This window comes from Anneissia japonica, unplaced genomic scaffold (genome assembly GCF_011630105.1).
Source record: "Anneissia japonica isolate Jap-2015-1 unplaced genomic scaffold, ASM1163010v1 scaffold288053_len460827_cov147, whole genome shotgun sequence".
NCBI classification, from domain to species: Eukaryota; Metazoa; Echinodermata; class Crinoidea; order Comatulida; family Comatulidae; genus Anneissia; species Anneissia japonica.
This window is the reverse complement of record NW_022725151.1, coordinates 209,042-216,604: the sequence shown is the minus strand read 5'-3', so window position 1 is coordinate 216,604 and position 7,563 is coordinate 209,042. Positions and strand designations below refer to the sequence as shown.

Sequence of the window (7,563 nt, the reverse complement as noted above, 5' to 3'; positions counted from 1 at the left end):
ACATCGCACCTCCGTCCGGCGCAACCTGGTGCCAAACCTCATAATTAGTAGGCTTTAGCCTTGTCGCTGTGGACGACCACCCTTGTGTAGCTGCACTAGCTAGGGCTGCTACGTGTCGACGACGTACTGTACGACTGACAGGCGGGCAAAATGTCAGTGAAAGATACCAACATAGACTACAGCCTGACCACTGTGAAAGATAAAAACTTCTAAGATTGGATCTGAAAAATCCCAAGATAACTTTAAACATTTTAAGATTGATTCTAAACATTAGCGTAGGCCTATATATATATATACAGCTCCATTATAAAGTGTAACAAAACAGTCTGGATTTCAAGACCAATAAATCATTCTTTTTTCTATTGAGAATTTTGATTTGCTAGGCCCATTGTCTCTTCCAGCAAGACAAATTGTTCATACAATTAAAATTTAAAAATTTAACTAATATGTGTAACATTGATTGTTTTCATTTCTGTGACTACGGCCTAATCCCTACTCTTATTTAAATAAAAAATAACTATTATGTATTATTTCACTCTTTGTAGGCCCCATAAATTGATAATATCCAGGAATCCTAATCCTAAAAATACAACAAGAACACAGCGACAATTTATTTTTTCTTACATTGGTTATACTTTACTATATTTTGCTATACCTTGAAAATATCACGGCCCACCAAAAGTTGCTTAATAATAATAATAATAATAATAATAATAATAATAATAACAATAATAATAATCTAATTTACACTCAGCTATATTATAAAACATAATAAAATAATAATAATAATAATAACTATATTATAAAACATGACCTTTCAGACGTATACGGCACACAGGGATCTTCTTATAAGCCCTGATGTATGAATATGTAAACTACAGACCATAGGATATGATTCAGACCGTATATTTTCACCAAGTCCCGCTACATGACAGTACATCATCATCATGACTAAAATCTTTATCGCGTTTTAGAGCGTCGAAGCCCATTATTGTACATTTGAAAGGTAAGCCACAGTTTATAATTCCTTATAAACACAATTTTGATAAATTTTCATTTCGAATCTATTAGACCTCAAGAGTATAATTATCTACAAATTTTTAAAATAATAAATAGAAAGACAATGTAAAGTCTTACTGCAAATTGTAGAATACATTATTGTTTTGGATTCAACCCAGGAGAACGAATAGCGCAATGCAGGGCAGGGCATGCCTGCTGCTACCAATACTACTCAGTGCTAACGTTGCTGTTGCTAGAAGTTAACTGCCACCTCTGTAATAAGCTATGTTTTATTCGTTTGCACCAACCGAAACAATGTTGATAAATTAATATCATTTTCAAACAAAGAAGTAATTAATATCGTCCTCGTATTGGTACTCTTTATTTGACTATCCAGTAATTCAGCGCTATGTTGGCCTCTTTCACATAAATACATCTTTATTGGTAGACATATACATACATTTCCTGTTTCAGGAACAAGATCAGGAAGCAGTGTATTCTCTGTACGTTATCCTTTATAATTTATAATATGCCTTGTCATGCTATCATATTATAATCATTGTTAAGCGCTTTGGGGCTTTTATTTGTGAAAAGCGAAATATGAATCTAATATTATTATTATTATTATTATTATTACTATTATTATTATTGCTATTATTATTATTATTTATTATTATTAATAATATTATTATTATTATTATTATTATTATTATTATTATTATTATTATTATTATTATTATTATTATTATTATTATTATTATTGATTATAAATGAATACAATAATAACTGAATAAAGAGTTTAAAATTACCAAGTCTCATAACACTGTTAAATTAATATTCTTTATCTTGCTTTACATTTTGTTCAATACTGAGTCACAAAAATAGTACTAGTGATAATAGAAATGTATGAGTTCTTATCATCAGTAAATATCCCGTATGAATAAACTAGAAACGGTATGTGGTTTGGTCTACAAAAGATTGTGCTTTCATAAGTGCATTATATTTGTAGAAGAAGCTTTTAATGCAGAAAACGTAGCTTGAAAAATGTCAATCTTTTTATTCTGGTGACTACGACGTTCACGTGTTTTTGTTGGAATTAATTTTATTTAAAAAAAATTAATATTATATATATATTATATATAGGCCTATATATGTATATGTATATGTGTATAAGTATATATATATAAATATATATATATATATATATATAAATATATATATATATAATTTATATTATAAACTGAATCTACCAGTCCATGTTTTAATTAATCATATCTATAATCGTATTTTAATTATTATAGGCGTAGCGTATGAAAAATGCTCAATGTAATAAATATCTGGCTACAATGAATACAATAATGAATACAACCGAATTACATGTTCATTACTACCATGTCATAATGCGGTTAAAATATACATTCTTAATCTGGCTTTACATTTTGGTTATCAATGGTTACTCGGTCATTACAGAAAAAGTAATGAATGAGTTTGTAATGCTGTCATACAATATTATTTCATTATTATTATACTCCAAAAGAAATACATTGACTTAAGTGTGTATAGTGTTAAACAACACTATGACTTTCTTTATTGCAATATCACCACTGGAAAAACCTTCAGTGAGTGCCATAATGATTGTTATTTTGATTCCAAACCTCACCAAACTATTAACATGATTAACTTGCTTTTAATCGAATTTATTTTCAAACCAATGAAAAAATACTACATAAGTGAAGTAAAACACGATGTTTTTTGGTACAAAATATAATAAACCTTCACTGAACTACTAAATTGTATTTAAATTAAAAAATGGAACTTACTAATATTAACGTTAAGTGACATTTCGTCCATTTCCTCTGAACTTCTTCAGACAACTGACCCGTTGGATTGGTCACGAGTCAGGTGGCGAGGAATGCTGCGCAATACCGGGCCCCAAGTCCTGGATAGTTGAAAACGGATTCCTCCTTTTCGGTTTAAACTAGGGTTCTCTACCCTCTCCCAGATCACCGTTTCTTTAACCCCTTCTTTCAAACCACTTATCCTCTTTATCTAGGATAAAAACGTCTGGTTTGGATGTGTGTTCAGATGTTTTGAGGTGTTGGAAGACTGCCGATTCATGTCCTTCACTTGCACTAGGTCTGCGATGTTGGTTGACTCTGGGTCGTAAAGCCAGTGGCGGATCTGGGGGTGGGTTTTGTTGGGGGGGGGGGGGGGGGGGGGGGGGGGGGGGGTGGTGAATAGGGAGATCTCGAAAAAATATAGCCATTCGTCTTGTGTGTGTGCTCATGTAGGCCTATACATGTTACACGTAGTAGGCTACTCCCGTAAAACATACACTTTCTATTTTAAGTTTAACTTCTTTTCAGATGTCATTCAAGATCGTCTAACCGTCAATTAATTCCAAAAATCTCAAATGGAAGGGGATGCCTTTCCCTAAACGAATGATCAAGGAGGGACAGGGGGACACGTCCCAAAATATTGTTAAAAGGGTGGGGGTTGCTCCGTAATGTAATAATATCATAAGTCAAGAAGATGCCTGAACATTGTTGAAATGAACTGCATAAATAACCCAGGTTTTAACGAAAGTGTGCTGTACAACCGGTACTCTATCTCTACCCACAGACATTTGAATTACTGATAATACAAGACTCATGTGCGCTTGCCTTTAGTGTAATTTGAGAAGTATGAGAAAAAGCGTGTAATAATAATAATAAGATGGTTTTCGGCACATGGTAAAATAAATTATAAATACATCAATGACAATTGAGTTTTATTTTCAATGGAACATCACAGCGATTAATTTGATCGATGAGGATGAATTTTCGTTTCCGGTAAACTAGAGGTACTATTTCCACAAATGTTTCCACATCAGCCCTTGTGTGGGCTAATGGTTTCGAAGTAGGTAGGCCTAAATTAAGTACATCAAAGAAAATGTTTTTAATATTTATTTTCTATAGTATATCACACATATTGATTAGATATATGGTTGCCGAAAATCATGAGAAATTTGTTGGCGCTTCATTTTTACTATAATATAATGGTGATGTGATGACGAATTTTACCACATAAAAGTGTCATTTCCGGTCATCTAAAGGTATATTTCCGCACAAAATTTCGCCCCCCCCCCATCTTTCGAAACAGATCTGCGCCCTTGTCAAAACAACACGCCACCCCTCACCCGCTTGGTGCTTCGCAAATCGCATTATCTACCCCCATTGCTAAATCCTAGATCCACCACTGAAAGCTTGCTGTGTCTCCCATGTTTCGCTGCAACCTGGTGATGAGCACTTAATCCCATAAACAAAATGTGAGGTTTTCTCTTTGGGTGTTCTGTCCTTTACTTTGCAGTTTTCTTCAGAGGGTATTCATACCATTTCAAAATTACGTAGTGATTTCTTTATTTTCTTCTCTCTCCAAATATGGGAGTGTGAATCTAGCTTTAATGTTTTTAGTGGAGGTTTGGCGTTTAATTTCAGGGTTATGTCTATTAGTTTTTTGGAATACCCACAAAGGATAACCGCATCTTTAAGGCGTTCTAATGTGCTGTTTCTCAGAAGGTATCTTTTCTGGGTCAGAAATAACTGTATCTGCTCTGTATTGAAGGGTGGTGATAACTCCTATCTTGTGTGGTGTGAGTCAAATGGCAAGTAGTGATCAGTGGGTAGGCTTCATGTAAACCCTCGAACTTAATGTTATTTAAAGTAAGTTCCATGTTTTTTTAAATTTAAATACAATTTAATAATTAACAATTACTGGATGAATAACAATATTCACAAATTGCTGAATTGAACTAAATAATAAAGATGATAGCAACGAAATTATGTCAGTACGAACCGATACCAGTTAGAGCGGATAAATTGTACGAATAATTGTTGACATCAACCTCTGCAGCGAAACTACAAAACTAACAACATACTGCAGTTTAGGATTTAAGACATAAGAGCAATTCATTGTAGAGCACACGAAACTTGAATGGAACCAAACAAATGTAAAATATTAAAATACTACATTATAAATATAAAAACAAATTACTCCACTAAACATTACATACACATTTTGACTGGCTACATTCTTGAATTAGTTACTTTATGTTCGTAGTATAGGCCTACCTGTATTATTCTTCTTGATTAAAGTAGCACCGGAAGAAGGATGAAGCTCGAAATTATTTGTTACTTTCAAATAAATTTTACGAAAATTGTATACTTAGGTTTTTGCGGTGCATTACCTGTACTTAGGGCCTATCTATAACCCTCAGTTTATGACTTTGTAGACGCTCGTCAAACTTCTCTATCTTTCAATTAAATTGGATTGGATTTATTTGGGATTTAACATTAAGGATAACCACGGAAATCTGTAGATTTATTTTCATTGGGGTCCCACTGGTAGTGATTGGGAATAGGCCTGTCACACCAATTTGTCCGTGCCAAAAATGTCCGGCGGACAAATTTTGGCCGCTAAAGTCGGTCCGCCGGACTACTTTTGGCCGCTAAAGTCGGTCCACAGAGTCGATTTTAGCCCGCTAAAATCGGTCCCCCTTGGATAAAAATGGTCCGTCGGCCTGGCCGCTTGTAACGCGTCTGCTGTCCTTAGGACATGATTGTTTCTTCCGTGGAGAGGAGGGAAGTAATTTACACTGCTCCCACACTTGAAAAATCTTTTGCAGTGTGACAAAATAATTCGTATTAAGCGTTTGTGGATGTGCTTGGCCTAGGTTTGGGCCTAAAATGGAACAGTCTGATTTATTCGTTTTAAATATTCCATTGTGTTGGGTATTAGGTCATACAATAGTTGTTCTATTACATGAAAATAAAGGGTTCAGTAATTTCTTTAAAATGATTGCTCATGTATTTCGTGGTGGCGTTAAGCCCCGGACCAAATATTTCCTGACACCCCTACAGAGCGAGAGACCCTACTCATTTGAGAGGAGTGCACTGTCTCTTTCTTTGCATGGCTCATGTTGTACACGGATGGTGATGATGACGAAAGATGATGTACTTTATGTACTTGCATTTTAGGATCCACAAATGAAATAAAAAGAAAAACAGCCGATGGCACTGAACTGGTTACCCAAGTGTTAACAATGGGTTTTACCAGACACGCAGTGGTAAACATCAGTTTAGTTGATTGACATTTATTATGCTGCTATCAATCCAAATCGTATAATAAAAATGCGCCATCGACAATTATTGTCACGCCTGAATTAGGATGTAGTAACTGGAAGTAAACATGGAAATCTAACAACAACGGTAAGCCAATAATATGGACTTTACTCAGTGGTACACAGTGGAGTTGGTTAAATTTCTGCACAGGATTGAAAAAAAAAGAAGTTTACATTGACATGTGTTTGTTATATTCAATAAAGGTCTTCCTAATCGTTATTGAAACCATCTTATAATCACATGATAATAAAAACGGTACTATATCCCTAATTTTGTCAGAAAGAAATAAAAAATAGGCCTAAATGTATTGTCTACATAGTACACTCTGAAGTCGATTAAATTTGAAAATCCTAAATTGTCAACATTTTCGGGGGCTTTGCCACACATCTAAAATATTTTTGAGCGACGCCAGACCTCGCCCAATTTGCTCTTATCGGAGATTTCTCCCACAACCCTGCCAGTCGGGGACCTCGGACCCCACGTTAGGTAAATCCTGGCGCCACCCATGTAAAACCCTGTTTAAATGTGGCCATCAGCGAATTTTAATTGGAGTCGATCGCCCTACTCGTCGAATAACCCACACATGAGAGAATATGGACATAGTATTGGCGGCCCGGATTCCCAGGGGCCAAGCCGCAATTTCTAATTCCAAATTTGGAATAATTTAAACAATAATGAAAAGGTTGAAAACTAAAGTTCAGATCGCCATTCGACTGTAGGCCTATTCTTCGTTCATTGTTGCGATTATTGATTTTTCATCTGTAACGTCATACAATATGATTACTGTACAACTGAGTGTTCGCGTCATAACAGATAAAATCAACTCCGATTCGAAGGGGTTTGCCTAAACTTACGCAAAACCTGCCGGATTGCTATTTGTTAACAAGAGTAACAAAAGGGTAGAAGACCTAAGGTATAATTATTTCAGTATCTTTGTGTTGTTTAGTTTAATGAACATACAACAGTGCAAATTACAGCACTTTTGAACTAGGTACGGCTCATATAGCGTAGTTTCTTCTTAACAACCATGTTTCAGTATAATAGACGTAGGCCTAGACAGTGTAACTGGCAGCGTTAATCAACTGGGTGCGGCTCACTGTAGTCATAGACTCATACCGTTTGACGATTGCAAACAACCATTGAGGTATATGCAAATACAATGAAAACAATTGCCATACTGCTACTAAAACAGTAAATGTTGACTAAAATGCTGTTGCTGCTTTCAGTGGGTAACTACATAAAAATTCAATAGCATATCTTGTAATATAAACATCATAAGTAAATACACTCTATAACGAATTCAATGCCTAATAATGCAAATAAAAAAACAGATGATACACATATACAGAAGGATAATTGTCATTTAGACATTTACACCATATACTAGGCCTATGTTGCTTTATGT

At 34.7% G+C, this 7,563-nt stretch overlaps 1 protein-coding gene across 3 annotated transcripts in view; it reads left to right on the top strand.

Moving 5' to 3' along the window:
* Positions 1-908: 908 nt before the first annotated feature.
* The window catches only part of LOC117112680, a 12,899-nt gene continuing 6,244 nt past the window's right edge, over positions 909-7,563 (top strand). Inside the window, exon 1 of one of the 3 annotated variants that reach the window (XM_033255817.1) lies at positions 909-1,006. The gene's annotated coding sequence lies outside the window, so the exon portion shown is untranslated. Of the gene's footprint in view, positions 1,007-6,887; positions 7,072-7,563 lie in introns of those variants that run through there. The other 2 variants (XM_033255816.1, XM_033255818.1) reach the window with 2 other exon arrangements.